Here is a 22,301-nt window from a genome sequence, read left to right on the forward strand (position 1 = left end):
CCCACAAAAAGAATAGACCTTTATACACCCAGATATTGGAGAAGAGCAAAGGGCTAGAAACCACAGATGTGCCCATTGATGGGGGGAATAGCTGAGCAAATTGTGGTATGTGAATATAATAAGGATGGATGCAAAATGAAGTAAACAGAACCAGGGGAATAATATTCAGAATCAATTTCAACAATAATATTCTGTCTAATGATGAACAGGATGATTTCAGAAAAAGCTGGAAAGGCCTATACAAACTGATGCAGAGTGAAATTAGCAGAACGAGGAGAATATTATACACAGTAATATTGTGGAATGATCAATTGTGAAAAACTTGGCTACTCTCAACAATACAATGATCCAGGACAATTCTGAAGGACTTTTTTTTTTTAACCCTTACCTTCCATTTTGGAATCAATCCTATTTATTGGGTTCCAAGGCTGAAGAATGGCAAGTGCTAGGCAATGGGGGTTAAGTGACCTGCCCAGGGTCACACAGCTGGAAAGTGTCTTGAGGCCATATTTGAACCTAGGACCTCCCTTCCCTGGGCCTGGCCCTCGATCCACTGAGCCACCCAGTTGCCCCTGAAGAATTTATGAAAAAGAATGCTATTCACCACCAGGGACATGGCTGGTAGGGTTGGAATGCAGATCAACCATTTTCCACTACGTGTTTTTATATTGAGGATTTGCTTCTTATATGAATATTTTCTTATAGCAGTGACCAATATGGAATGATAATTAGGTATATAATTTTAAAATTTTGCTCATCATTTAAATCAACTTCAATCAACCAATTCATACTACAAATTTATAATAATGTATGTATAATCCTGATCAGACTGCTTACCATTTCCAGGAGGGAAGGGAAGGAGGGTTACTATTTGGATTTCATAATTTCGGAAAATGTAGGTTGAAACTTATTACATGTAGTTGGGAAAATTGTCTTTGAAATAATATTTTGTACAAGTAGGCCCTTTCCCCCTTATCTCTGCCTTTTGTTGATAAGGACCCAGTACTGTTATCTCTGGATCAAGGGGTATGCATAGCTTTATGGTCCTTTGAGTATTGTTCTTTATTACTCTCTAAAATGGTTGTATCATTTCACAGGTCCACCAACAGTGTCTTCTAACATTTATCATTTTTCTTTTTGATCACATGAGTCAATCTGAGAAGGTGTGAGATGGTATGTAAGCATTATTTAAAATTGCATTTCTCTAATTAATAGTGATTTGAAGCATTTTTTCATGAGACCAAAGATAATTTTAATTTCTTCCTCCGAGAATGACCTGTTCCTACTCTCTGACCATTTATCAACTGGAGATCACTGAAGCTTTCTTTTTGTGACTTCATGCTGATCATGATGTCAGGGAAACTGAACTTGGGAGAAAGAGGAGTTTGTTTCAAATCTCAGCCCTGAGTAGCTAAGTAGTGCAGTGCTGGTCTTGGATTGGAATCAAGAAGATCATAAATTTGAATCCAGTCTTAGACACATATTTGTGATTCTGTGCAAGTTATTTCTTCTTTATATTTGCCTCGGGTCCCTCAACTGCAAAATGGGGACAATAACATACCTCGCAGGGTTGCTGTGAGCATCAAATGAGACATTTGTAAAATGCTCTGTACAGTTCTGGACATATATTAGGCCCTATTTGAATGCTCATTTCCTTCCCTCTTAATTAGTGTATCAGTGTCAGTCTGGTAGTATATCTTCAGCAGTAACTGCTAACAAAAGGGGCAGCTAATTGATGCATGCAGTAGATTGAATGCTGGGCTTGGAGTCAGGAAGATCTGAGTTCAAATCTACTTTCAGATGACTAGCTACATTATCCTGGAAAAGTCACTTAGTCCCTATTTTGACTCAGTTTCTCAATTTAAAATGAGGACACATTGGAGAAGGAACTGGCAAACCACTCTAATATCTTTGCCAAGAAAACCTCATGGATTTTTGTCATGTAGAGTTAGATGACACAACTGAATAATGCTAACAACAAAACATTCTTTTTTAAGGTTAGGGTATTTGTGTAGATAAAGAGACAATGATATGGGGAACTGACTATAAGCAAGTTTAGGATGAAAGGTTGTCAAGAATTGTTAAAGGCTTCCATGGTTTTATGGGGAATCCCCCAAAGGGGCATTTTCTTTTTAAAGCAATATTTTTGTTATGAACTATAAAATCAACTAACATAAATTTTCCACAAACAAAGGCCAGAAAGAGAATTATATGGAAAACAGGGACTCTGGTACAGTGTGTTTGTATTAAGTTATCTTTCTGTGTCTCAGCTTCCTTATCTGTAAAATGAGGGGTTTGGACTAGATGGTGAGCTTAAGGTCTCTTTGAGCTTTAAATGAATTTGTGGTATGAATGAGTTGAAGGAAGTGGATTTAATGAGAAAGAAAAGCATACATGCACATCCAACTGCCTGATCCAGGGTTGTTTTGCTTGAAAATTAATTTGACACTTCTGGAAATCAAAGGTTATGTGACGTTTTCTTTTAAGTCCAGAGTGGTCAATGATGTCTATCACTTAAAAATGATAGCATTTTGGCATCATCTCTTCCACATGCCACTTAATGCCTAGACAAAAATTTCAATTGGAAAATTGTGAGAGAAAATCTTAGCTCTCTATCTGAATGTCTATCTATCCTTTATCTGTCATAAGGAACTAAATATATATATAGTCATATATATACACATAAAATATAGTTATATGAGTCTATCTATCTATCCATCTACCCATCCATCATTGCAGTGAAGGGGACTGTTGGGTAGTATAGTAGATAGAATACCTGGCCCCAAAGTTAGGAAGACTCATCTTCCTGAATTCAAATCTGGCTTCAGACACTTATCAGCCACATGACCTTGGGCAAGTTATTCAGTTGCCTCAGTTTCCTCATCTGTCAAATGAACTGGAGAAGTAAATAACAAGCCACTCCGTATCTTTTGCCAAAAAAAAACAAAACAAAAAACTTCAAATGGGGTCAAGAAGTCAGATGAGACTGAAAAGGACTGAACAATTGCTGTGAACATCAATATAATGAGGATTTAAAATCTCTCCTGATACCTTGGACAGGCACTGAGGATGTTGGACTCTCTCTTTCCCTCACCCCCTTATTTGGTGTGAGTAAGAGTGAGATATGTAGTCCTGGGAAATTTGAATAACTGGTCAATTGTTCAAGCAGTAAAGGCATTGAAAGACAATTAGGAAGAGTAAAATATGTTCTCTGAACACACAGACACACACAGACACACAGACAGACAGACACACACACACAGCGGGAGAGTGGAGGTGGGAAGAACAAAGTAGAGGAGAGCATTTGGGATTCATATATTTATATCCATCCATCTATCTATCTATCTATCTATCCAAGAGTTACATAAAAAAATAAAAACAAAGCAATTTTTTTATCGAGAGAAGGGGAGGGGAGGGGAGGGGAAACCTTAGGAATTAAGCCACAGAGATAGAATGTTGCATGCTAGGAACATTAAGAACACTAGTTTTTCTGGAAAATCTCTGATTAGTATGTACTATAGCAGTGATGATGAACCTATGGCATGGGTGCCAGTGATGACACACAGAGGACTCTCTGTGGGCACATGGACTGCCCCTCCCCCATTACTAGAAAGGCAGAGGGGCTTGGGTGGAGCTGCTCCCTCCCCCTCTCCATCACACAGGACAACATTTTTTCATATCATTTGCCCTTTTACTCAGCAGCCCAATGGGAGTCCACAGGGTGTAAGTGAGGTAGCTCACAGGCAGCAGAGTTGGCAGGGAGGGGAGAGCACTTGGGTCACTCCCTTACTCTATAGTGGCTGAGGACATTCCTTATTTTAAGCCCCCCCACTCCGCCTAGCAGCCCAATGGGAGCACTTTCTCCCTCCCCAGTCTAGGGTAAGACACAACACTCAGTCTACTGGGGTGGGGTGGGGGCAGGGCCCGGGAACTCCATCCCTAAAAGTTTTGCCAACACTGTACTAAGGGCTACATTGGGAAAAGCTTTAAATGCCAAATTGAACAGCTTAATCCTTGATCCTGGAGATAACAGGGAGCCATTGGAGTTTGTTGAGGTCACACCTGAACTCTAAGAAAATCATTGTAGTCAGTTTTTTGAGGATAAATTGGAGGAGAGACCTGAGGTGGAGACCAATTTTTGGAGGCTTTGGGGATAGTTTAAGCAAGAAGTGATATAGTTCTGAACTTCAATGGGGGGAGTGTGAGTGAGTGTGAGGAAGAGGACAGGTACAAGAGATGTTAATGTAGAATTGACAATGTATGTCTTTTGGGACATGTATGTCTTTTTGTATGACTTTTGGGAGAGGAGGGGTAGTGCTAATCAAATGAGATACCATGATGATGTAAGAAATAGTAAACATCAATAAAACATTTTCAAAAGGTCATTGAGAAATGTTTACAAAATAAAAATTTAATGCAATGTAGACAATGCTAATTTATGGTTTTCTAAATCAATATGTGACTAGAAGGAATCTTTATGTATATTTTAGTTGTGTCTATTTGATTTGAACACTAACTGGTCTAGTGAAATTGGCCATCTTACTATTACTAATACATGGCAACATGGCCTCCTCCAATATATACAAATATATTTTGTGTATATAATTACATGTATGTATACCTGCATATATGTACATACATATTTTCTTCCCCAATAGAATGTTAAAGAGATTGCTAAGGGAGAAAAGGTAATAGGGAAAGAAAAGGATCAAGGGCAGAACAAACATTGAATGTTGGTCTTAAGGGATCAGGAAGATGAGCCAGTGAAGGAAATCAGGGATATTGAAAGGTGGGGCAAACTAGGATGATGTATGATCTAAAAAAAAAAGAAAGAATATAAAAAATAAAAGAAATACTAACATGTCATTACTGGTTAAGGAAGATGAGATTAATAGTCATTTGTTGAATATGACTATAAGGAAGCCAGTGGTAAATTCAGAGATCCTTTTTTAGCAGTATGATGATAACAAAAATCAGTTATGTGAGCGGTGAAGGAGGTGACTAAGGGTCTGGATCTGGTCTTGTCTCTTCCCTCAATCCAGGCAGGGCTAATTAGTCCTTAGCCAGAGAGGCCTCAGCCTTAAGCCAAGGACCTGGGGATGCATGAAGCCTCTCTCAAGAGGGAAGGCCTCTCCTGAGGCTAGTCCCTTCAGAAAATCCAGGAAAGGAGTCAGCCCTTTTCACTTACCCCACATGGGAAAATAGAAGCAGTCCGAGGTCCTCAGCCAGAGATCCTCCAAGGTCAAGCTGAAGGGGAAAGATGCCTACACAGGAAGTTCTTGGCATTTTAAAAGATCTTTCCTTTTCCTCACTTCCTGGGACTGCCTTCCATTTTACTTGTACCAATGACAGCTAAAGCTTTGCTTAGGGACTGCCCAGGGGGCAGTCAGTCGATTCTGATTCATCACCCACTATTGCACACAGGGGCTGCAGACCTCCCCCACTCAAGGGTAAGTGGGGTGTATATACTTTGGGTGATTAAATCTAAAAATAGGCAAGGGAATTAATTTAATCTTCACAGGCTCTACTTGTCTTGTGCATGGCTAATGCATTTATGTAGTATTGTGCCTGAGTTATTGGTTGGTGTCCTTTTCTCCCCTAGTAAGCTTCATGGATGACAGCAGAAACTTCTCCATGTTGTCTTTGCATCTCCCATGCCCAACACAATATGTGGTCCATTGCAGGTAACTTAATCCTCATTCCAGCACAGGATCTGTGCCGAATCTCCAAGAGGCACCTCTGCTAGTCCCTAACACAAAGTGCGATATTCACAATAGGTGATTAATACAGGTTTTGTGCTGCATTTTTCTGCTTTATCATTGTAAATCAATAGAAGAACAATTCTAAAGGGCATGTTGGGTTAGACTAGTGCAGGTTAGTGCTGTAGTGGGCCCTCCTCCCTCCGGGGAAGGTTAATTTGTCATAGAAGTTCAGAAAAGCATGAGAAGCTTATAAAGCAATTGTTGTTGTTCAGTCGTGTCCAACTCTTTGTGACCCCAGTTGGGGTTTTCTTGGCAAAGATAATAGAGAGGTTTGTCCTTTCCTTCTCCAACTCATGTGACAGATGAAGAAAATGGAATAAATAGGATCTTTCTCAGCGTCACACAGCTACTAAGTGTCTGTGGTTGGATTTGAACTTGGGAAGAAGTCTTCCTCATTTCAGGCCTGTTACTCTATCTACTCTAGCTGCCCATAAGGCTGGAGAGGCAAACTTAGAACTCTATACCGAGTTACCATATCTGCCTGGGTAAGGATAGCCTACAAAAGTGATCAGTCACCATTAACTTTTGACCTGGGAAGAAGCAGCAGGTGCCTGAGAGGAAATAGAGTTCCCGGAAAATTCAGGGAGATGGAAATCATTCCTTTTATTGCTTCCAGTTTCTGTTTAATGTTCAGGGAACAAGGACAGCCTGCTCTCTGGTAGTTAGTAGCCATTAGAATTCCCTGTATGCCTTGGCTCCCTGTCAGGCTTCCTCAGATCTCAGTGATCTATGCAACACTCTAAAACTATAATTTTAGAGAAGGTGCCTCTCCTGCATTGGGAGAGAGACTTTCCTCACCTGGGAGCTTTCTACACCAATGAAGTTCCAGGTCCAGGCTCTATCTGTCTTTTTGTTATAGTCATTCAGTTGTTTTTCTGTCATGTCTCACTCATGATCCCTTTGAGTGTTTCTTGGCAAAGAATGGTTTGCCATTTCCTCCTCCATCTTTTTTTTAATAGATGAAAAAAACTGAGGCAAATAGGGTGAAGTGGCTTGCTCAGGATCACATACCTAGGTAAGTGTTTGAGGTCAGATTTGAATTCATGTCCTTCTAACTCCAATCTTGGCATCTATCCATGGTGCCACTTAGCTGTTAATTTACATATGCGATCACATCTAATTCTCACAGTTCTATGAGGTAACACAAATATTTTATCCCTCTTTTCTAATTTAAGAAGCTAAGTGAAGTCAACTAGGTGGCTAAATGGATAGAATGGCAGTTTTTGAAATGGGAGGTCCTAGGTTCAAATCTGCCTTCAGATGCTACCTAGTTATGTGATCCTGTGCAAATCACTTAACCCCAATTGCCTAGCCTTTCCTGCTCGTCTCCCTTGGAACTGATACTTAGTTGATTCTGAACCAGAAGGCAAGGGTTAAATTATTTTTTTTTAAAGAAAGGAGCTAAGTCTAAGATTAGAGTCAACCTAGAATTTATTAAGCTCCTTCTGTATTCCAGGTACTTTGCTAAGCATGGTGGATAAAAGGAAGGCAAAAACAGCTCCTGTACTTCAGGCGTTTATTCTACCAGAGGAGGTTTAGCATTTTCTCTTTTAAACCAAAAGACTTCCTTGATTGTTCTGCCTGAATGTACACATCCATTCAGTTTCTCTCAGATCTCTAACTTCATAGATCTAGAAGGCATCGTGAGTATCTCAGAGGATTTAGAACTGAAAGAGTTCTTTGGAATCCCAATGCCATCACTCTCCTCCTAGTTTCCCCCCTCTTCAAATGATCTCCTAATCACTTAACTATCTTCTCCAGGATAATGTGAACTCCAGGGGAAAGAGATGACTCCACTTTGTCTTTTTACTCCTGGTAACTAGCCCAGAGCCCTACACACAGGAGATGCCTAAAAAATACTTGTTGAATTGAATTGAAGCAACTGAAGCCTCAGAGTTAAGGAACTTACTTGCCCAAAGTCACAGTAAATATGGCAGACCCTGCTCTTATGACTGTATTCAGCTGGCCCCTACCTTTGAAGGTGTGGACAAATTGTACCTGAGGGACTATGAGCCCAAGTACCTGCCTCCCTTGCCTCATTCCCTATCCGTCTTCTTCATTATCATGGATGGCAACAGCTAGATAGAGCACTAGACTTGGAGTCAGGAAGATCTGAGTTCAAATTCTGCCTCAGACATGTGCTAGCTGTATGATCCTGGGCAAGTCAATGTACCTCTGTCTACTCCAGTCTCCTTAACTGTAAATGGAGATAATAATAGTATGTCTACCTCGTAGGGTTGTTGTGAGGATCATATGAGATACCATTTCTTAAAAGCTCTTATAGAATTTGGTAGCCACTATCTAAATGCTTAGTAACACAGGGGTAATAATAGCATCAAGATAATATTTGTAAAGTGCTAAGTAAATGCTTGTTCCTGTCTTCTGTCTCCACTGGAACTACAAAAACCACAACCTTGAGGCCAGGCATAATTATTCCCATTTTACAAAGTTGAACATCTACAGAGATTCTTAACCAATCATCAATGAACTTTAATATTTTGATAATTGCCTTTCCATGTAATTAGTTTTTCATCATACTAAATATTTTATCTGATGCCTTTAAAAACACCATTTGGAGAAGGGGTTCATAGGCTTGACCAAGACATCTATAGGGATCCATGATACCAGATCCCCCTACTCCAGGTTATGCACCCATATATAGATGATTCAAACTCTATTAATAAAACACCCCTTTGCTCCTACCTCAGCCAAGAGTTACCTTAGGTGCCATATATGAAGTACGGGCTTACTGTACATTTAAGATGACAAAGGAATATGGAACAGCTCTTTCCAAGCATCCTTGAGTCCCTTGATAGCACGGATCCAAACAACTGATATTAATTCGAAATCATTCTTGTCTATTCACTAAGGCAGATTCTCTGAGGGCCTCCCAGAAGTTATCACTTGATTAGTGCTTTCTGTATTTGCACATCTTTATCAGTCTTTTAGACCTTCTTTTTCAGGCTTATCCCCCTTCTTCCACAAAGCTCCCCCAGGCTCTGGAGGCCCTCTGCTAAATCTGAATATTCTTACTGCAAAAGTCAAAAAGCCCGTCATTCCTTATTCTTGACTAGATGAACTCCTTTTTTGGTCATCCATGTCATAGATGGCATTACATGATTTTTCTCAGACAAATAAAAATACGGCCTACAATTACTGTCATTTTAAGTATATGTCTCTTTCTCCATGGCCTGGAATGCTTTCTCTCCTCATTTCCAACTCCTAACTTCCCTGGTTTCAAGACTAAGTTCAAATCTTACCTTCTGTAGGAGGCTTTCCCTAAACCCTTTCCCTTCTCCCCTCCCTTCCATCCCCAGTGCATTCTTGATATCTTCTGTTCATACTGTATAAACTTTGTTTGTATACACTTATGTGCACATAAACCCCTCTGTTGGAATGAACACTTGAAAGGCAGGGGCTGTGTTTTTGACTCTTTTTTATCCACAGTGATTAACAAAGTACTTGGAATACAGAAGGAGCTTAATAAATGCCTATTGACTAAGTGTATAAATATTTCCTTCTTTTCATAGAGATTTTATTTTATTGGAATTTTTATTGAGTGACAGCCTATATGTGACAAGATTCCACAGCATGCATAGTGTGAATTTTAAAACTACTTCAGCCTACTCAGACCATACTTTAGAAGATTTGATTTAGCTATTTCCTGATTTGTAACAATGGAGATACTTGGAATAACAGAATCAGGTCCTGGAAACTCTACAGTTCTCCACCCACCCTGCTTAATTTAACAAGGTCAGGAATGTCTGCACCCATACTCAAGGATTAAGTATCTGAGAAGATGACCTTCAACATACATGTGCAGAAACAGAGGACAGAGCTCTGGGCTGTCTTAAGTCAAGCTAAGCTAACATTGGTACAGATGAGACGCAGGAAAGTGATGTAAAACCATCTATATAGTGCACGTTATTTCCTCTCTTCCCCCCCTCCTCACTCTTCCTCCCCTCCTCACTCTTCCCCCCCTTCCCCCCCCCCCCCCCGGAGGAGGCTCTGGCTGGCAGCATGCTAAGGGTTCCGACATCTTGGTGTGGTGGCAGCTATTTGTCTGGGTTTTGGCAGTGAGTTTGTCCTTGACCCAATTCAGGTTCAGGCATCTTGGCTGAGCCCTCTTGGAGTTCAGGCTGATTCCTTCCTCCTTTACTCTCCAAAACTTTATCTTCCTAGAGCCTCTAATCTTCCCCTGGCACAAGCCAGGCAGGAGAAATCCTGCACCCTTTCCTTCTTCCTTCTTTCTTCTTCTTAATTTCTTTCCACTATATTAATTAAGTCAACATAAATTTCCAGCTTACTTGGGTATTTTTTTAATTTGAGATTTCCTTGGTGATCAAATTAATTTAGATTTTAAGTCACAATGATTATCCTTTACAATAGTGGATAGAGAGCTAGCTTCAAAGGCAGAAAAAAAAAAGTGAGTTCAAGTATTACCTCTGATACATACTGGCTCTCTGCAAGTCTGGGCAAATTAATTAATGTTTCAAAACTTTCTAAGTCTCTCTGTTGCAAAGAAAGTGCCAACCTACAGTGGTGGTAAAAGTATGTTATGCCAATAAAAGTTCAGCCTTATTCTCTATCCTCTATTTGTACCAGCTATATATAATCAGTCTCTAGTTACTGCCACATGTTTATTGGGTAAGGCATCTACTCTTGCTGAATTTCTAGATGATAATGAATTTTCTCTGAACAAGAAGCATTATTCCATCATACTTTTCTCTGTTTATCTGAGGTTTTCTGTCCCATGTAGCAAAATCTAGTTTAGAATATCAGGTTCGTATAGTCATATAATTAATACTTACACATGTGGTATGGTAGGATGTAAATATTTGTATTGCTTACATTAAAAAAAATGCTGATGCAGGTATCATGAGTCACCAAACAAATTGCTTGACTTCTCAGCCTTATTTTCTTTTTGTTGTTCAGTTGTTTTAATTGTGTCCACCTCTTCATGACCCCATTTTGGGTTTTCTTGACAAAAATAATGGAGTGGTTTGCCATTTCTTTCTTGAATTCATTTTACAGGTGAGGAAACTGAGGCAAACAGGTTAAGTGATTTGCCTACGGTCACATAGCTATTAAGTGTCTGAGGCCGTATTTGAACTCATGAAGATGAGTCTTCTTGATTCCAAGCCCAGTGCTTTATCTACTGGGCAACCTAGCTACCTTAGTCTCCTTTTATCCATCCTACTTATGACTTGTACAGGGATGAACAAATATGTTAAATGGTTAGAGTAAATTAAGAGAAAAGTGCTAGATACACTTCAAGAAGACGCCTTTTTGGTGCCACCAGCCTAGGATAAATCTCTACCTATCCAATAGCACTGTTCTCTCTAATTTCTCCTGTCATTCTGTTTCCTTAGTGCAGTCTAGCATACACAGACAGTTCAGTTGTACAACTAAGTTTTTACTGAAATGTGAAGAATTTGAGGGATACAAATTAGAGAGTATTTTCAAAATGCTCATTTAAAAAAATCCCTGTTTGTCATTCTTCTTTTAGTCCATGGGACCTGAGGTTCATGAACCAAGATAAGTCTGTGTACTTGGATGAGAAAAAAATTTGCATCTTTAAAAAAATGTTTTTGTTTAATTAATTAATTTATAATATTTTTCCATGGTTACATGATTCATGTTCTTTCTCTTCCTTCCTTCTTCCCCCCCCTCCTGGAGTTGATGAGCAATTCCACTGGGTTTTACATGTATCATTGTTCAAAACCTATTTCCATGTTAATCAAATTTACAGTAAAGTCAACATCCCCAATCATATACCCATTGAACCATGTGATCAATCATGTTTTTCTTCTGTGTTTCTACTCCCACAATTCTTCCTCCGGGTGTGAATAGTATTCTTTCTCAGTAGTAGTATTGTTGGATCAAAGGGTAGGTAGTCTTTTAAAGCCTTTTGGGTATAATTCCAAATTGCCTTCCAGAATGGTTAATACAATTTATAACTCCACCAGCAATTCATTAGTGTCCCAATTTTGCTACATCCCCTCCAACATTTATTACTTTCCTTTTCTGTAATTGCATCTTTAATTTTACTGACCTTTCATTTCTTTTTTAATCTTATGAATTTCACTCAATATATTTAAAACTATTATTCTGAGAAGGTATCTATAGATTTCAGACTGCTGAAGTATTCAGGACACACAAAAAAGCTCAGCTTGAAGCCTTGATTTTTTTTGGTCAATATAACTTCCAAATTTCAGATTAAGCTACTGCTTTTAGCTTCTCTTTCCGTAATGGGAGGATCACAGGATGTAGTTTTGTAAGATACTTTTTTATTTTTTAGTAATTTTCAGTCATGGACAACTCTTCATGATCTCCCTTGGTGTTTTCTTGGCAAAGATACTAGAGTAGGGTTTTGCCATTTCCTCATTCAGCTCATTTGACAGATGAGGAAATTGAGGCAAACAGTGTCAAGCGACTTGCCCTGGGGGTCACACAGCTAATAAATGTCTGAAGTTGAATTTGAACTCAGGTCTTCCTGACTTCAGTCCTGGTACTCTATTGCGCCATCTAGCTGTCCATAAGGTACCATGGAGATGATCTAATCTAGGCATTTTCACTTTTGAATTCTAGGTATACCCATTCCTGGCTTTTGCCTTTAGGAACCTTGTTGTTGTTGTTTTTCTTCTCTCTCTATTCCGTGGATTGTTAACTTTTTAGGTGAAATAATACTATGTTTTTATGTTTTTATTATTCACAGATAACAAATACATGTATTGTTTGACTTTATGCAGTTTTATATATACCTTGCATGTGTGATGAAGCCAAAAGACTCCTTAGAATTACAGTTTTAACTGCATGCAGGAGTTAAAAGGGAAATTATGATATTAAAACAAAAAAAGTAAGTTTACAGACCCTGGGTTATAAGCTTGCAATCTCATCCTTCTAGGGAGTATGTTTCTAGCCCCCACACTCATGAATAAAACATTTGGAATCCCTTTCTATTTTCACATTTTTTCTGGTTTTCATTTGCTTTTTTCTCTTATATTTTTTATTTTTATTCTGTGCTTAACAAACATCAAATATAGTGAGCACTTCCAAATGCATAATAAAATTTTAAAAGGGAATTGCATTTGAAACCTGTGGATCTTGCTTTTTTGAAAAATGCATTTGCTTTTGTAACAAGCACCATGGAAGTGCCAATTTCTGGATCCAGGGGCTGAAGAAACAAGTTCATGAAACTTTTTTTTTTCATTTCAGTGAAGAAAATTTTTGATACCATAGAAATTCCCTTTGCTTAAGGAAGATCAACAATTTGTCTGTGATTTTAAATTATTTTATTTTCTCCCAATTGCATAAAGAAACAAATTTTAACATTCATTTTCTGACATTCTGCAACCCACATTCTCTCTCTTTTCCTTCCCCCTACTTGGTGGGCCAAATCATATGACATAAGTTCTACATGTGCTAACATGCAATACATATTTCCCTATTTGTCATGTTGTGAGAGAAAAAATATTGCATATTCAGGAACAAACTTTTAAAGAAAATAAAGTGAAAATGGTATACTTTGATCTGCTTTCTGATGCCATCAGTTCCTTCTATGGTGATGAATATTTCTTTTCTTCATGAGTCTTTTGTTGTCTTGGTTTCTTGCTGTGTTGATAATAGTTAAATACAATATTGATGTTTCTACGTACAGTGTACTGATTCTGTTTATTTTGCTTTGCATCAGTTCGTATAAGTCTAGGTTTTTCTGAAATCAAATCAAACTGTTCATCATTCCTTATGGCCCATGTGTTATCTGTTTTAGGAATTTTCTGTGGTTTCCAGTTATTTTTTGGTAAGGCAATGTCTTGCTGAGATCAATAAATATGTAATATTGCGTGAGGTTAATATTATATGCTCATCCACATGTGAAGACTGCTTCGGCTGAACAGACGGAAGAAACCAATAAGAAGGTTCAACGGCTGAGATGGCGACATAGCAAAGCACTGTGGAGTGCTTAGGGCGTGTTGGAGCACAAAGGACAACACGGCTATCCAATGCAGCTGAGGAAGTCTCCAGGTGTAACGATTTTTTGTGCCACTGGACCCAGGCTTCCAACGCCGAGAGAGTGGGACTGTCTCTGTGCATCGACTTTTCCACTTAAATCTCCTTCACGCACAAGTGTCTTTGTGCACACTCATCTATACACCATAGATGAAAACACACAAAGACAATGGTCATCCTCGGTTACCGAGAGACTACTACTAATATTATATGTATTTGCTATCTGTGAGTAACAAAAACATAAAAATAAAACATTTATAACCATAGTATTGGTACTACAACTTCATTCTTCATTTGTTTCTTAATTCTGTCCTTACCCTTTTCTTCCTTTCACTCCTCATCCACTTCCATGTCTATGTAATCACCATCTCCAGGCAGATGAGATCCAAATAGTTGTCTTCACTCTTATCTTTCTCCTAAACAGTACTCCCAAATTGCCAGAGAAACAGGTAGAGTTTATGTTTGTAGACTGACTAATTTCCAGCTATCCTCAGGGCTTCTATACTTGGAAATTCCCTCCCACCAACAAATCACATTCCACATCCCAAAAGGAACTGGAAATCTTTTGTTCAAACAAGATCCTCTTTCTGACTTTTTCATGTTCATGAAACATAGCTTCATGTTTCTAGTTGCCCAGAATCAACACTTTTGAGTTATTGGTTTTTGGCAATCCTTCCAATCATAGGAAAGTAGAAGGAAAGAGAAGGAAAGTAGATACACACAAATAGCACCTACTATGTGCCAGGCACTGCTTTAAGTTCTTTGCAAATATTACCTTATTTCATCCTCGTAACAATTCTGGAAAGTAGGTACTGTATTTTTTTTAAATTTAATAAAACAATTTTATCTATTACATGTAAAAACAAATTTCCACATTAGTTTTCTGAAGTTACATAATCCCTTTTGTCTCTCCTCTCCCCATAGGTAACATTATTGTCTCCATTTTACAGCTGAAGGAAGTGAGGCAGAGAGAATTTGGAACTCAAAACTTTAAAAAAGAATGTCAAAAATTGTTTTTACATGGAATAGAGGAAAAAATAAAAAATTTTAAAAGTGGGCTAAATAGAAGTTGTGACTTGCCCAGGGCTAAAGAGTTAGAAAGAGACTAAGGCCAGATTTGAACTTGGTCTTCCTGACTTAATGGACCAGTGTGTTCTATCCACCATCCATCAAAGATGACTGAGGCTTTGACTCTGACTAGAAGGATGGAATCATTTTACGCCTCTGGTTTGTCTTAGATTATAAATTCCTAGAGAACAAGAAGTAATTTTGTTTTGTTCTTCTGACATTACACTTAACCCTTTAAAAAACTCAGTTTCTATACTGCAAAATGGGAATAATACCCTGTACTTCTTCCTTCAAAAGATTGCTTTGAAAACTAAAAAAGACATGGAAACATATGATTATTTGTTCTAAATTTAGTAGTTTGAAGATTTAAGAGTCTCAGCCACTATAGTGGTTTCTAGGATTCAGAAAAGAAATTTTTTGTATAATTCATTCATATTCATATTGCCCTGGAAAAGATTTAGATAAGACACTATCCCTGTTCACATGGAGGTTCCAATCTAGTGGAGGATGACACCAACATGGATAACTATGATATAAAATACTATTCAATAAGTGCATTGCAGAGACACAGAACATACACAATGCCAGGTGATGTTGTTGAGTAGTTGTTATTGATAAAGGAAATCAGCATAGTTGGTGGCATGAGAATTTCATACCCTTCATGATTTTATAAAATATTACATCCCTGTTTAGCCTCCAACTTCCTATCTTCCTTGCTTCCATCCCCAACCCTGCCAAGCCAAAAATGGATTGCAATGACTACAACAATCTGTTTTCTAATACTATCATTTGTTGCCTGTCTGACGTTGAACAAATTCAAGCAAGTAAAGGATGAAGTTTTGAATCTGTAAAATAGGTATAACCATCAGTGCTTTCATGTACTTCTGATAAAGATACTGAACTGGGAGAAGAAGGCTAAATGTAAGAATCATGTTGATACATGTGGATAAAGAATGGGGTTTAAGACTCATGGATGAAAGATGTACAATGATTTGGATAAATGAGTCAATGTACCTTTAAAATTAAGTTGGGGTTTTCCTCCGAACCCTTCCCCCTGTTTTCACTTAGCACTGACAATGAGTAGGAATGAATCCCCTGTTCCCAAATCAACATCCTTTAAAAAAATTATGTTTAATGAGAGACAGTCATATGCTAAGCAACTTTGTACCTGGGACAAATAGCAGGAAACCTCATCTGGAGTGTGGCAATTGAGAACTAGAGTACACCTTGGGTAGTGTGAGATTTAAAATAGTGAAGCCCATAAACTGTAGTGAGTTAAAATGGTGGAAGATATAAATTGTGATAGATATAAGAGAGGGTGAGTAAATTTGACCACAGAAAATATGTTTCACTACAGTGTCTTGGTTTTTAAATCAAATATAAGGTGGTCGCCAGGGAAATATTCCCAATTATTCAATTACCCAAGTCAATTGGGTTTTATAGAGATTTTAACTAATACAAATGTGGAATTAAAGAAAAGAGAGAAAGAGAAAAAAAGGAAATAAGTATGAAGGGCCTTAAGCCAACATGGCCTAGACCTGAGTCTTAAGAGAGAGAGATCAGTCAGTCAGTCTTTTAACACTCACCACAAGGTCTGCCTAAGCAAGGACTCTAGTGACACCAGGCCAGCATCATCTCAGCTGCTTTCATCAGCTCCCTCCTCCATCTGAATGTTTCAGAATGAGTCCTCCTCAATCTGAATGTTTCAGAATGACCTCCTCAATCTGAATGTTTCAGAATGACCTTCAGCTCTTCTCTGAGCTCCTTATTTTTTTAAGGGAAAAATCTCCTATGTCACCTCCCCTAAGTTCTTCCATCTACCAATCACTGTAGATGTTTTCCAAAAGACAGCCCATTTTGAATTCACAGCTGAGTAGATTAATCTCTTTAGTAAGTCAGAAAAAATGCTGCTATGTCGACTAATTTCATTAAGAGAAAACCTCTGAGTAAGTTTTCACCTTTTAGGTCTAAGTAGTTTACAAGTTGCCCCACCTTTATAGGCACTTAGCATCCCATTGTATCAGTTCCAAAAATAGGCATGGCTCAAAGAACTCCTTTCCTTTATAAGTTTGGTTTTCAAGTACTTTCATTGTTTAGCAAGGAGTTTTCTGCCCTAAAGCATTGTTAAGTATGGGTGGAATAGAGGTCCTCCCATAGCAAGGAGTTTTCTCCCCTAAAGCAGTCCCAAGTAGGGATGGGGTAGAGATCTTCCCATAGCAAGGAGTTTTCACATTCAAGTAGAGTTCTCACTATCTGGTAGGGAATTATTTCAAGTAGGGAATTGGAGGATTCCTCAATGTGGAGTAAAATTTTTAACATTCCTAAGTCTGTGAAATTTTAAGGTTTACAGTAGGGGACATACAGGAGCAAATGGGTTGGGAGGAAGTTTTAGAGGGTGCTGTGTGTACCTTCTAAATTTTGTGATCAGAGAGATTTTCTCCCTAGGAGAAGGCCAGCACCTTCCAAGGGGTAGGGGAAAGGGGAAGATCAGGTTGAAGAACTGAGGAGGGAAGAGGAAGAACAGGACATTGAGGATGTGGTCTATGCTTTCTTGATTCCTAGACAGATGCAAGGGAGAGGTGTGATGGAGGAAGCATACCTTCGGTTCAAAGCAGCTTCTGGGGACATAGAGCAGTTAACTGGGGAGTTATTCTCCTGGTTAGTTTTCTTCTGTTGTTGTGACCCCATCTGGGGATTTCTTGGCAAAGATGATAGAATGGTTTGCCAGTTCCTCCTCCAGCTCATTTTTACAGATGAGGAAATTGAGGCAAATAGGGTTAAGTAACTTGACCCTGGCAATTTCTCTTGGCCCTTTCTAAATTTCCCACCTGTGGCAAAACTTCGCTGGCCCTACTCTTACTCAATGAGCAGTAGTCTCAAGGGCCTTCATCTAAAGACCTTAAGTCTAAACTCTCACAGAATATTGTGAATATATATCACATGGATATATGGGTATGCAGTTTGGGGTTTAGGCTTTAAAATATCGCTCTATAGCAAAAATGAATGATATGGAAATAGGTATCAAATGATAACATTTGTACAACCCAGTGGAATTACTTGTCAACTCTAGGAGAGGGAAGGGAAGAGGGGAGGGAAAGAAAATGAATCATATAAACATGGAAAATTTTTAAAAAGAATATTGTGAATGGAAGGGATCAAGGAAGAGAGTATCATTAAGCTACCTCCACTTGAGTAGACTGGACCAAAATCAAGTAGGTAAAGACTCTTCCTGCCCCAAACCTTCCACTTCTGCACCTTCCTCTCACCCAGCCTTTTACTTCCTCAGTGGCATGTTATACCTGCCCAGTGCCCTCCCCTGCTCTTTCTTTTCTTTCTCTCCATAAAGTATGGAAAATGAAAGGAATATAGTATTAGTCACTTTCCCTTTAGTGAGAATTTAAGTCAATGAGTTCTCAAGTATACTGACATTTTAGGTCTTGAGATTTCTCTAGTGGAAGAATGAAAGATTTCTTTTCCTTTTCCTTAGAAAAAAAATATCAACTATACTGGGGGAAATATTTTGATATATACTTTACTTCCTCCATGGAAGTCTCAAAATTATATTTCAGATCTTTCATTAAAGCTATAACTATTATATATATATATAACATATATATGTATATTTAGCCCTTACACTTTCTCTTGGTAAGAACTCTAAGTCAGAAAGGCATATACTAGGCAAACAGTATTAAGTGACTAGTCCTGGATCACACAGCTAGGAAGTATCTGAAATTGGATTTGAACTCTGGTCCTCCCAACTTTATGCCTGGCATTCTATGGTTTTTTGTTTTCTTAATAAAAAGATTCCTGGTCTTGTAATCCAAAGTATTTGTTGACACTCTTATTAAATCAAACTTGAGGAGATCTCTTAATGACCATCCTAAAACCTCAGTTTCCTCATTTATACAAGTGATAATAATTTGTACTGCTCCATCTCCTCCTAGAGTGATTAAGAGGATGAAGGGAAGTAATGTGAGTGATCTATAATAAAAAAAACCATTTTGATTGATATACATTTATTAAGCCCTTATTAGGTGCCAGGCATCATGCTAAGTGCTGGGGATGCAAAACTAGGCAAAAGATAGTTCCTGCCTTCAAAGAGCTTATAATCTAATGGAGGAGACAACACAAATACAAGTATACACAGAGCAAGCTATATATAGGAGAAGTAGGAAATAATTAACAGAGGGAAGGTACTGGAGTTAAGAGGAGTTGAGGAAGGTTTTCTGGAGAAGGTGGGATTTTAGTTGGGATTTAAAGGAAGCCTGTGGGGAGAGAGGGCTCAGTAGTCTGAGCAGAGGAAGGAAAGCATTCCAGGTATGGAGGACAGCGAGAGAGAATGGCTGGAGCCAAGAAATGAAGTGTCTTGTTTGTAGAATAACTAGGAGACCAGTATCACTGGAGATGGTTAAAAGAGAGCTGTCAAGACCAGAAAGGTTAGGAAGGGGCTAGGTTATGAAGGGCTTTAAATACCAAATGGATCTTGGAAGCAAAAGGGAGCCCTTGGAATTGAGGGGGTAATATGATATTGGATCTTTAGGAAAATCATTTTAGTGGCTGAATGGAGGATGAATCGAACTGAGGAGAGACTTGAGAGCAGATCTACTAGCAGGCTATTGAAATACTCCAAGCATGAGGTGATGAGGGCCCACACTAGTGGTAGCGGTGTCAGAGAGGAGAGAAGGAGTCATATTTGAGAGATGTTGCGAAGATGAAAGCTGAAGGCCTTGGCAACAGCTTGGTTGTGGAGGGTGAGAGACAGAGGGGAGTTAGGGAGTCCAAGATGACTCCTAGATTGTGAATCCAAGTGACTTGGAGGATAGGGTTGCCCTGGACGGTAATCGAGAAAGTAGGAGGGGGGAAAGATTTAGGGGGAAAAGATAATGAGATCTATTTTGGATATATTGAGTTTAAGATGTCTACTGGACATCTAGTTCAGAGTCAGCAAGCCTATCAATGTCTTGTTATTAGGACCTTCTTAAAATCGTCAAAGAGATGTACTGTGTCCTTTGGCAAATGCTCTAAAGCCTCCTTGCATGGAGCTGAAACTCTTTCTTATATCAGCAGTCTAAGGATCTGGCACCTTCTCACCAGAGCCAACATATCCTGTGGAGTGGCCCTTCCATAAATGTAGGTTATCTTATGTAAGCTAAAAGGGTTAATTCTTTAGGGTTGGGAAGAGCTGGGAGGAGGGGTTGAAATAGATAGGTAGAAAACTTTTATTTTAATCTCTTCTTAGTCACAGTTGCATTCTTTTTTTTTTAATTAAAAAAAATTGTAAACCCTTACCTTCTGTCTTAGAGTAAATACTGTAAATTGACTCCAAGGTAGAAGAGTGGTAAGGGCTAGGCAATGGGGGTTAAGTGACTTGCCCAGGGTCACACAGCTGAGAAGTGTCTGAGGTCAGATTTGAACCTAGGACCTCTGTCTCTAGGTCTGACTCTCTGAGCCACCTACCTGCCCCCTCATAGTTGCATTCTTATTAAAAACCAGGCCCTGCAGAAGATTTCTTGAAAAAAAAATTAAATCACACCCTCTGGAGAGACAGCAAGTCTGACCCAAGGAGGCTAAATTGGGAGGTTCCTTTTCCTTCTTCGAATACAATGACAGTTTTTATAATGTAGCTACCTGGGCTAGATATTTTGTAATCAGACCTTTGTAATCAGAAAATCCTTCCCTCTAGATCAGTGATGGTGAATCTATGGTACAAGTGCCAAGAGATGTCACAGAGCACCCCCCCCCCCCAGTTCATTACTGGAAAGGCAGAGGGACTTGGGTGGAGCTGCTCCTCTCCCCCTCTCCACTATGTCTGAGTGTCTGCCCCACAGCCCAATGGGAGTGCATAGTGGGTAAGGTAGATGACTCACAGGCAGGAGAGCTAGAGGGGAACAGAGTGCTTAGGCCACTTCCCTCTCTCTCTCTGTACTGACTGAGGACATTCCTCACTTCACCTGCTCCTCCACCCAGCTTCCTCACTCCCCTTTGTGGAGTAAGGGGTGGGGCAGGGTCCACCTGGCACTTGGTAGGGGGGAGGGGAATGTCATGCTGTCTATGGGGATGTGGGGGTGGGGTCTGGTACTCCATCTCTAAAAGGTAAAAAGATTTCATTTAGCACACCCAGACAATTTGCAGTCACATGTGGACAGATTTAAAGGACGACTAGGTGGCACAATGGAAAGTGTTTGGGCTTTGAGTCAGGAAGACTCATCTTAATGAGTTCAAATCTGGCCTCAGACATTTACTAGATATGTGACCCTAGGCAAGTCACTTTATCCTGTTCACCTCAGTTTCCTCATCTGTCAAATGAGCTAGAGAAGGAAAAGACAAACCATCCAACATCTTTGCTATGAAAACTCCAAATGCGGTCACAAAGAGTCAAACAAGACTGAAATGATATGACAGGAGTAAACAACTTCCAAATATGGGCAAAAGTATGTTGCTTGATGCATTCAATCATGAAGAGATGGGATTAGTACCACCCTAGCTCCTCCCTCATTACAGTGTCATAGGATTAGTGCTCCGGTACGACCCCAGCTCCTGCAGGCTGGCTGTGCACATACCCGAAGTCTTAACTAGGATTTTAAAATGAGGTCATTCTGACTCTGGGCAAGTAGCTGACTTTGCACACTTATTCAGTGAATGATTGAAAGAGCATTTATTAAGCATTTACTATGTAAAATTGTTATTGTCCTTAAGTCGTTTTTCATTCCTTTCTTACTCTCTATGGCCTCCTTTGGAGTTTTCTTGGCAGAAATGCTAGAGTGGTTTTCCATTTCCTTCTTACAACCGAAGCAAAGAAGATTAAGTGACTTGACCAGGGTCACACAGCTAATATCTGAGGCTAGATTTTTGAACTTGTAGAGTTGAGTCTTCCTGACTCTAAGCCCAGCTCTCTATCCACTGTGCCACCTAGTTGTCCACTATACGAAAAGTACTGTGCTGAAGGCAGGGAATGCAAATACAAAAGAAGTCTTTGCTTACTACACTCTCAAGAAGCTTACATTCTAATGCTACAATATGTCACATACAGGGAGTGATGGTCAGGAGGGAGTATTTTGGTTTGGGCAGACACATGAAAATGAGTGGAGCCTCAGAAGAGTTTATTGACACATTTCTCACTATTATGATGATATTGATTTGATTATTATAGGACCCTAGAAAGGGAGGGAGAGGGGGGAAATCAGTATATACAGGGGGGCAAAAGATGAGGTTTCCCTACCTACCAACTTCTTCTTAACAGAATAAAAGGATGGATTGAGGTTTTACTCAAATCCACTCAGAACTTTTAATATTTATTAAGTTTAAGTTTCTTATTTATTTCTAACATTTATTAAGTGGCTACTCTGTACCAAGCACTCAGTTAAGTAAGCCCTGGGGATACAGAGGAAGACCAGAGCTTATAAGGAGAGAGAGACAACATGAAAACAACAATGTACAAACAACAACAAAATATATGTGTAC

The 22,301-nt window shown here is 39.1% G+C and overlaps 1 protein-coding gene across 1 annotated transcript in view; it reads right to left on the reverse strand.

Moving 5' to 3' along the window:
• The window catches only part of SLC28A3 (solute carrier family 28 member 3), a 138,499-nt gene that overhangs the window by 112,795 nt on the left and 3,403 nt on the right, over nt 1-22,301 (reverse strand). The window lies entirely within an intron of this gene.

Source organism: Monodelphis domestica, chromosome 7 (genome assembly GCF_027887165.1).
Source record: "Monodelphis domestica isolate mMonDom1 chromosome 7, mMonDom1.pri, whole genome shotgun sequence".
Classification (NCBI taxonomy): Eukaryota; Metazoa; Chordata; class Mammalia; order Didelphimorphia; family Didelphidae; genus Monodelphis; species Monodelphis domestica.